Here is a 10,687-nt window from a genome sequence, read left to right as displayed (position 1 = left end):
TTCCTGGTAACAGGAATTCATGGTGAGACAAAAAGTGCTCAATTATGTAAAGTGAGGCTAAAAAGTCCAGAGAGGAGTGGAGAAGTTGTGGTAAGAGTACTGGACAAACTCTCAGTTTCAGAAATACAATTTGTCCTTGCAAATGATATCGCTGATTCACCAGTAGGCGTGCTGCCTACTCTAGTTGAAAAGCCAGTGGAGACGCAGGCAACTGAAGAAGTGAAGGATGTTTATCCAGGAATTTTCCCAGATTGTGTGATCACATGATTACAGACGCACAGGCTGAAGCAAGAGAGATCAAAAGGCACAGATAAGGAAGCTAAAATAGCCTTATCCGAGGCCTTTTTAGATCAGATAAATGGGACGAAGCAGGTACCTTTAGTTCTGCTAAGCTGATTGAATTACAGCAGAAAGATGAGAATTTAAAACATTTGTATCAAGAATGCATTCTTGTGTGTTATTACTTAACAAATGATGTCTTGATGCAAAAATGGAGACCATCACGCATTCAAGCAGATGAGAAATGGACAGAGATTCATCAAATTGTTTTGCCAATGGGGTATAGAAAGGAGGTGCTGTGAGTGATGCATGAACTACCAATTGGAGGTCATTTAGGGGTGAGGAAAACACAGGCTAAAATACAAAGACATTTTTTTACTAGGCTGGACTACACAAGGATGTAGTTGAATTTTGCCACACATGTCATACATGTCAGCTAATCAGAAAACAACAAACAGTAATAAAACCTGCATCCTTAATACCCATTCCAGCATTTGAGGAACCTTTCACAAGAATCTTGATTGATTATGTAGGTCCCTTACCTCAAACAAAAATGTGGAAATAAGTATTTATTAACAATAATGGATGTATAGACTAGATTTCCAGAGGCAATCCCATTATGCAACGTCACAGTTTAAAAGGGTTGTAGAAGAATTACTTATATTTTTTACGACATACAGACTACCAGTAGACATCCAGTCAGATCAAGGATCAAACTTCATATCCAAACTATTCAAGGAGGTTATGTATAACTTGGGAATAAAGCAATTTAAATCTATTGTGTATCATCCAGAATTGCAGGGAGCACTAGAGAGATGGTATCAAACACTAAAGACCATGTTGAGGGCTTATGGTGAGGATTATCCAGATGATTGGGATAAGGGAATTCCGTTTGTACTTTTTGCGATCAGAGATGCACCGAATGAATTGACCAAATTCAGTCCATTTGAATTAACTTTTGGGCATAAAATAAGAGGACCATTAAAATTGATGAGGCTGGTTTGAAGTTCCCCATAGGCTGTTCGCTCTACTGTGAACTTCAAACAAGCGTCTACAGAAAAACAATACATACAGACCAAATATTGAACTACAGAAGCAATCATCCCAACATCCACAAATTAAGCTGCATCAGAACATTAATCCAATGAGCCACCACACACTGCAATACAAAGGAACTATGCAGAGCAGAAGAAAATCACCTGTACAGTGCATTCAAAAAGAATGGATACCCAATGAACACAGTCCACTGATTTCTCAGCAACAAACCCAAACAAGCAGACAAAACGCATCCAGAAACCTTAGCCACTCTCCCCTACATCAAAGACATCTCGGAAATGACTGCCAAACTACTGAGGCCCCTTGGCATCATGGTCACCCACAAACCCACCAACACACTAAAACAGCAGCTGATGGACTCGGCAAGATGGCGGCAATTCTGTAGAACTGCTGTGGACAGCTCTGCCTAACAGCATACTGGTGTTTTTTGCCATCTCTGGCCAACTTATGTGGTGGAATTATTAGTTTAAAACCTTACAGAACACATATTTGTTCATATTTGGGAGTGGGAAGGGCACCAAAGGGAAAAGGAGTGAGCAAACAGCAGCAGGGAGGACACTCTCCTGCAGCACCAGGCATACCGGAGACTGCACCAGCAGCAGCAGCCTCTCCAGAATCCCCCAGGGACCTGACAGGCTCACAGGAATTGGCTCCGGCGATAGAGAGACTTACCTTGAAAGTTAGGGCTGCAATTGGGGAGTTCCATGCGGTGATTCATGCCCAGGTCCAACTTATCACGTCCATGCCGCAGAAGCATAAGTAGGAGATCCAGGGCCTCGGGGAGCAGCTGGAGGAGGTGGAGGGTCGAACTAAGGCCTTGAAAGCTGCGATGGAGTCCTCATCCAATCGGATCCAGGTGCTGGAGCGAGAGGTGTGGGCCTTGCGAGACCATATCGACGACCTCAAAAATCGAGGTCAGAGGATAAATTGTCGGGCTCCCCGAAGGTGAGGAAAGTGAGCAGCCAGTCAGCTTCTTTGAAAGCTGGCTGCCAAAGTTTTTGGGCCTTCACATCGAGTCCAGCAGGCTGCAGATTGAAAGGGCTTATCGGGTTACAGTGCACAGGTCAGGGCCGGTGCAGTGTCCCCCCTCGGTCCTAGTGCACTTCCACTCATATAAGGACAAGTGAAAAGTCATAGAAGCCTCTAGATTACTGGGAAATGATCCACAAGCACTGCTGTACAAGGGGTCAAAAATCATGATTTTCCAGGATTTCTTGGCAGCTTTAATTCGAAAGAGGAAGTCCTTTGATGAAGTTAAAAAGAGGCTGAGGAACCTGGGCATCCAGTACTCCATGAGATACCCTGCAGTGCTCCGTTTCAACCACAAGGACTCAGTTTATACATTTGACTCAGCGAATAAAGCTAAAAGCTTTGTAGACACTTTAAAATAGATAAACTGGCCTGAAGAATACGGTTAATGTTTGTTCTCTTTTCCTTCTTTCCCCATGTTTTCCCTTCCTTTTTTTTATTCCTTTCTTTCTCCCTAATAATTTCTGTTTTGGAAACAAGGCAAAAAAACTTGGAATAAATTGTTCCTTTTTTTTTAATAACTGGATTTTCTGATGGGAAACTTTGTGGATGTTCTTTGTTGTCTCCCTTTCTTTTGTTTGTTCTGTTTCTCTTTTAGTCACAAGTCGGGGTGACATGAAGCCAGGGATGGGTGGAGTGCTCATCCTGACTTTGTCTTTTTTCTATTCATTTAAGGATCATCTTCTTGTTTTTTTTTCTGGCCTAAGGCTGGGGCACAGTCCGGGTTTGAAGGAGCTGTGAAGGAGGGTATGGGTAGGGTGAGTGCCCCCTATGGGCAGGGGCAAGAGTCTTCCATTCAAGGTTTTATAGTTGGTTTTCTTTGTAGTTTTTTTGGTAGTAATAGTTGTTTATAGTTATGATAGTGTAGTTTTTGTATATATAATTCTTCGACTCGACAAGTCTTTATTTAGTTGTGCTCGGCGCTTTGTAAGCAGGGTTCTCCCTCCCAGGGGTTCAAGGGTCTCTGAAAGGGACTATGGCTAAGTGTCTTATTAAATGGTGCACCTGGACCATCAAGGGAAGCCATTCACCTGTTAAAAGGAAAAAAGTGCTTTCTAGCCTTAAGAGGAAAAAGGTTGATATCGCTTTGTTGCAGGAAACCTATCTTGATGATGGAGAACACCTGAAATTACAACAGGGGGGTTATGATTAGGTATTCTTTTCATCCTTTACTACTAAAAGTAGGGGAGTGGCGGTACTTTTCCAGAAATATCTTCCATTCACATTATTAGATCAGGTGAAAGATGAGCAGGGGTGGTTTGTGATACTTAAAGCCCTGATACATGGGGAGGAATATGGCATTTTAAATGTCTACTGTCCTCTGGCGCATCCACTCAAAGTTTTGATTAGTGCTTTCTCTAAGCTGAATGCTTTCAGAACATGGCACATTATTATAAAGGGGGATTTTAATTGTCTTTTGGATCCAACAGTGAACAGGATGCCTCATGGGCACCCAACTATTTCTTCCCAGGCCAACCAGGTGGCTGACTTATGCGAGGAGTTGGAGCTAGTGGATATTTGGAGATGTCTTCACCCTACTGGCAGGGACTTCACCTTTTTTTCAAACCCACACAAATGTCACACAAGGATTGATCTCTTTCTGGCTCTCTCAGCCCTTCTGGATTTGATTATGGGTTGTAAAATTGGGAATATAGCTATCTCTGATCACACAATGGTATATTTGAAAGTTAAGGCCAAGACTGAGGGGCTAGGTTTGCAGCACTGGCATCTGGACCCTTTTCTCCTTAAGGATTCCAAATTTGGGGAATACTTTTTGAAGGAGTTTCAGGAATTCTTGACTATCAACTCAGGCACAGCTAGTAGTCTGTCTCTGCTATGGGAGACCACTAAGGCCTTTGCTAGGGGATTAACTATTTCCTATTCGGCGAGCCGGAAATGACAGAAGGAGGAACAGCAGCGTCTACTTGAGACCCAATTGAAAGCCGCCGAGGCAGCACATATTGTGCGGCCTTCAGTGACTAAGCTACAGCGGATCACAGCCCTCTGGGCTGCCTTGAATTCAAACTGACACAAAATGCAAAGAAAGAACTTGCAGTTGCTAGACGAAAACTGTTTAAATATGGGGATAGGCCAGGGAAGTATTTAGCATACCTGACGAGGAAAAAGCATGCTCCCCAATCCATTACCGCAATAAGAGACAGCGCCAGGGTCCTTACATACGATGCTAAAAAGATGAATGAGGCTTTTCGGAGCTTTTACTCTGAATTGTATCGGTCTGAAGGGTGTGAGGACAGGAGGGCTAAAATGGAGGCCTTTTTTATGAACCTGGACCTCCCGGGGTAACTTTGGAACAGGCCTCTCTCCTTAATGCTCTCTTGACAGTTTAGGAAATACAAGAGGAAACAAAGCAACTTCAGAGTGGGAAAGTGCCTGGTCCTGATGGTCTCCCGGGTGAGTTTTATAAGAAGTTCATAGGGATTCTGTCAGGGCCGATGTTGGAGATGTACAATCACTCCTATATGCATGAATGCCTACCACCATCTTTGAGAGAAGCTAATATTTCCTTAGCTCTTAAGAAAGGGAAGGTTCCTGAGGATTGTGCCTCATAAAGGGACATCTCTGTATTAAATTCAGATTTCAAGATTCTATCCAAGATCCTGGCGCAGAGGTGGGAAAAGGTGTTGACCTATATTGTTAAAGAGGACCAGACAGGCTTTATAAGGGGCCATAGGTCCTCTAATAATATTAGAAGGTTGCTGAATATGGGGTTGGTGATTTCCTTAGATGTAAAGAAAGCATTTGACTGGGTGGAATGGCCATATCTTTTTTATGTCTTAGAACAGCTTGGTTGGGTGGGGTCTATGCTAGGTGGGTGGAGGTTTTATATTGCCACCCTCTGGCCACAATCATCACCAAAGGGGTGAAGTCTGGGAATTTTAGGATTAGTAGGGATAGTCGGCAAGACTGCCCTCTCTCACCGTTATTCTTTACGTTGGTGATAGAGCCATCAGAATGTCCGCATAACTGCTCCCGAAGTGGGATCGAGGGCACACAAGATTACACTGTATGCAGATGATGTCCTTCTGTTTTTATCGAACCTGATGACCTCCATACCCCATTTGATACAATGTATTTGGGGGCATTTCAGGATATAAGATTAATTTTGCAAAATCAGAGGCTATGCCTTTGGGGAACCTTAAGGATGTGCAAGAAGTTGAAGGTGGCTCTAAGTTCCCTTTTAAGTGATCACGGACAGGGTTCCAATACCTAGGCATCTTTATTTCCACCAAGTTTGATCTGTTATTTCGGACTAACTTTGCTCACTTGCTCGACAATGTTAGGCGAGATCGCCAGAGATGGGAGGGACTTCCGATTTCATGCCTGGGCCGAATATCTCTCATTAAGATGAATGTTCTTTCTCATTTGCTTTATCCCATGCATATGCTCCCTATAATGCTTCCCAGGTCAGTGCTGTGGAAGCTTATGGGACCGTCTCAGACTCCTCCCTCCCCTTTCTAGACCTCTCCATTTCTATCTCGGGCGACTGACTCAACACGGACATTTACTATAAACCGACCGACTCCCACAGCTAACTAGACTACACCTCCTCCCACCCTGCTCCCTGTAAAAACGCCACCCCATATTCCCAATTCCTTCGCCTCCGCTGCATCTGCTCCCAGGAGGACCAATTCCAATACCGAACAACCCAGATGGCCTCCTTCTTCAAAGACCGCAATTTCCCCTCAGACATGGTTGACGATGCTCTCCACCGCATCTCCTCCACCACCCGTACCTCCACCCTTGAACCCCGCCCCTCCAATTGCCACCAGGACAGAACCCCACTGGTCCTCACCAACCACCCCACCAACCTCCAGATATATCGTATCATCCTTCGTCATTTCCGCCACCTCCAAACAGACCCCACCACCAAGGATATATTTCCCACTCCTCCCCTATCAGCATTCCAGAAAGACCACTCCATCCGTGACTCCCCCGTCAGGTCCACACACCCCACCAACCCAACCTCCACTCCCGGCACCTTCCCCTGCAACCACAAGAAATGCAAAACTTGCGCCCACACCTCCCCCCCTCACTTCCCTCCAAGGCCCCAAGGGATCCTTCCATATCCGTCACAAATTCACCTGCACCTCCACACATATCATTTACTGTATCCGCTGCACCCGATGTGGCCTCCTCTACATTGGGGAGACAGGCGGCCTACTTGCGGAACGTTTCAGAGAACACCTCTGGGACACCCGCACCAACCAACCCAACCGCCCCATGGCTCAACACTTTAATTCCCCCTCCCACTCCACCAAGGACATGCAGGTCCTTGGCCTCCTCCATCGCCAGACCATGGCAACATGACGACTGGAGGAAGAATGCCTCATCTTCCGCCTAGGAACCCTCCAACCACAAGGGATGAATGCAGATTTCTCCAGCTTCCTCATTTCCCCACCCCCCCCACCTTTTCTCAGTCCCAACCCTCGGACTCAGCACTGCCTTCTTGACCTGCAATCTTCTTCCCAACCTCTCTGCCCCCACCCTCTCTCCGGCCTATCACCCTCACCTTAACCTCCTTCCACCTATCGAATTCCCAACGCCCCTCCCCCAAGTCCCTGCTTGGCACACCTTCCTCATTCCTGAAGAAGGGCTTATGCCCGAAACGTCGATTCTCCTGCTCCTTGGATGCTGCCTGACCTGCTGCGCTTTTCCAGCAACACATTTTTAAAGCTTATGGGATGGTTTGGTTCTTTTGTCTGGCATCGTGGGCGACCCCTCATCAAACTTACTAAATTGCAGTTGCCTCAAGGAGGGGGAGGAGTTGATTTCCCAGACATCAGGAGGTTTCAATTGAGTTCCCTGCTGTCCTTTGTCTGCAATTGGGTAGGTAATGATCCAAACTCAATATGGCTGGATATTAAGGCCTCCCAAGTAAAGTGCCCTCTTATTAATGTTGTTCATGGATAAGATGAGGACAGTTATGGACCACTGCCGGAACCCCATTGTCAAAATACAGTCAAGGCACGCAGAGAGATGCGTCAGAGTGAGGGTTGCTTATGCAAGACTGCCACTTATGCCAAAGGTTGGCATGCCAGGGTTCCGACCAGGGATTATGGACTCAGGATTCAAACTATGGGCAGTGAGAGGAGTTTCTAGTTTGGGAGACTTGTTTGAGGAGGAGGCTGTGATGTCTTTAATGCAACTGAGCCACAAATACGGGTTGCCCAGCAAAGATCTTTTCCATCTTTTGCAGGTTACAATGCTCCCCTTCCTTTTTTTGGGAGCTTTGCACCGAGCATAGCTGTTTTGTATTCTGGTTTTTTTTTTGCTTTTCTTTCTTTTTTTTTGATCTATTAGTTATTTATCTATTCATTGGTGTTGCTTTGCACAGTGTTAGGGTTTGTATTGTATTATAGGGTAGGTTAGTAGTTAGTAGACGATAGTTGTATTGTAATTTGTTTTTTTTCTTTTTATTATACTGATATTTGTTATTGATTGTATTTTTCAATAATTTTATATGTTTGTAAAGTTAAAAAAAATTGCTAATAAATATATTTACAAAAATAAAGCAGCTAATGAACTTGAAAGACCCTATACAGACAGCAAGCAAAGTTAATGTCATTTACAAAATTCCATGAAAGAACTGTAACAAACACTACATTGGACAAACAGGCAGAAAACAAGCCACCAGGATACATGAACACCAACTAGCCATAAAACGACATGACCCTCTCTCACTAGTTTCCTTACATACTGATAAGGAAGGACACCACTTCGACTGGGACAACACACCCATCCTACGACAAGTCAAAGAGAGGCACGCACAAGGATTCCTAGAAATATGGCATTTCAACCAGAACTCCATCAACAAACACATTGACTTGGATCCCATTTACCACCATCGAGAAAAGAACAGGAAATGCCATCACCATAGGAAATAATGTCACCACAGGAAATGACATCACCAACCAAAGGAAATCACATAAATAGAAAGCAGAAAACACCCAGCAGTGCTTCATCCGGAGGCTCACGGAAGATGTTACCTGGTATTGTAATGAAACGTCTAAAAATAAATCTTGCAGCCAGCGAGTAAACCTACATCCAAGACTACATCAGTTCAAAGTCATGCCACTTGGTATGAAAAATCCTCCAACCACATTTCATAGACTGACTAATAAGGTCACAGCTGGAGTACCCAATGGTGTGGTGTACATTGATGACCTGGTGATTTTTAGTCACTCCTCGAAGGAGCATTTATTGGACTTCTTTGGTCGACTTTGGAAGGCAGGATTGGTGGTAAACCAAGCTAAAAGTGAATTTGCCAAAACCGAAGTCACTTTCCTGGGAAATGTTATTGGACATGGACCAATGGCCCCATGGGATGCGAAAATGAAAGTAATTGGGGAATTTCCCACACCGTCAATGAAAAAAGCAGCATGACGGTTCCTGGGATTGAGTGGATTTTAGCAGTGTGGCTGCTCCACTCACTGAATTGTTAAAAAAAGGGCAAGAAGTTTCAGTGGACAGTGGACTGTCAAAAGGTAGTTGACAGCCTAAAAACTGTGTTAACCACTGCCCCAGCATTAGTCACACCAGATTATATGAAGCCATTCAAGTTGGTCATCGATGCCAGTGATGTGGGTGACTGTGCGATGCTCCTGCAGGAGGATGACAAGGGTCTAGAAAGATCAATCGGGTATTTTTCCAGAAAGTTGAACAATCATCCACAGAAGTACTCAACGGCGGAGAAAGAGACTTTAAGCTTGGTGTTGACATTACAACATTTCAGTCCATATATTGCCTGCAGTGCATCTGAGACAATTGTATACACTGGTCATAACCCATTGACATTTGTGGAAAAATTTCAGGACAAAAATGCCAGACTGTTTAGATGGAGCATGTTGTTGCAGCCATTCAATTTGACAATTATGCATGTGGCAGTTCGTGAAAACGTGATTGCCGATGCATTATCGAGACTTGAATGAGATACGGAGGCATTCGTTGGCGGGTGTGACGCAGACTGAATTAGCATGTGGTTGTACATGTTTGCATGTTTATAGTTAGTATAGAGTGTATGTGTGTTTAGACCACTAACAGGGTTTTTGAAGAGTTTTACAAATGAAGCCATCTTTTGGTATTAATCGTGCATTTTTTTAAGATGGGAGGTGTTTCAAAGCTGGTTCCTTGTTTTGAAAAGCTGCTCCTTTTCTCAAGGATGTCGTGTCCTTGATTTTTTCAGAGGGGTTATAAATGTGAGGTGATGCATTTAGGCAAGACTAATTCTAGAGCGAATTATACAATGAACGGAAGAGCCTTGGGAAAAGTTGATGGGCAGAGAGATCTGGGAGTGCAGGTCCATTGTACCCTGAAGATGGTAGGAGTGGTCAAGAAGGCATATAGTATGCTTGCCTTCATTGGATGAGGTATTGAGTATAAGAGCTGGCAGGTCAGGTTAAAATTGTACAAGACATTGGTTTGGCCGCATTTAGAATACTGTGTACAGTTCTGGTCGCCATATTACCAAAAGGATGTGGATGCTTTGGAGAGGGTGAAGAGAAGGTTTCTGAGGATGTTGCCTGGTATAGAAGGTGCTAGCTATGAAGAGAGGTTGAGGAGGTTAGGTTTATTTTCATTAGAAAAAAGGAGATTGAGGGGGGAACCTGATTGAGGTTTACAAAATCATGAAGGATATAGACAGGGTGGATAGAAACAAGCTTTTTCCCAGGGTGAAGGATTCAATAATGAGAGGTCACATTTTCAAGGTGAGAGGTGGAAAGTTTAAGGGGGATACATGCAGCAAGTACTTTACACAGAGGGTGGTAGGTGCCTGGAGCGCGTTGCCAACAAAGATAGTAGAGGCAGTCACGGTAGACTCATTTAAGATGTATCTGGACAGACACATGAGTAAGTGGGGAGCAGAGCGATGCAGATGCTTAGGAAATGGGTGACAGATTTAGACAGTGAATTTAGATCGGCTCAGGCTTGGAGGGTCAAAGGGCCTGTTCCTGGGCTGTAAATTTTCTTTGTCCTTTGTTCTTTGTTCAATGCAACGCCTGCTCCTGGAATTCAAGGAAATCACCTCCAACACTTAAAATACCACAAAAAAGGAACAACCTGTTTAGGCCGGAAATTTTTTCTGTCCTCCATCTTGGATTACCCAGAATCATGTTGCAGCTGTACAGGACATTGGTTAGGCCAATTTTGGAATATTGCATGCAATTCTGGACTTAGAGTCATAGAGATGTACGGAAACAGACCCTTCGGTCCAACCCCGTCTATGCCAACCAGATATCCCAACCCAATCTAGTCCCACCTGCCAGCACCTGGCCCACATCCCTCCAAACCCTTCCTTTTCATA

The sequence above is a fragment of the Chiloscyllium plagiosum genome, unplaced genomic scaffold (assembly GCF_037043375.1).
Source record: "Chiloscyllium plagiosum isolate Xiang-an unplaced genomic scaffold, Cpla_swu_hap1 HiC_scaffold_12, whole genome shotgun sequence".
Taxonomy (NCBI): domain Eukaryota; kingdom Metazoa; phylum Chordata; class Chondrichthyes; order Orectolobiformes; family Hemiscylliidae; genus Chiloscyllium; species Chiloscyllium plagiosum.
The sequence above is the reverse complement of the archived record's forward strand: the minus strand, read 5'-3'. Positions refer to the sequence as shown.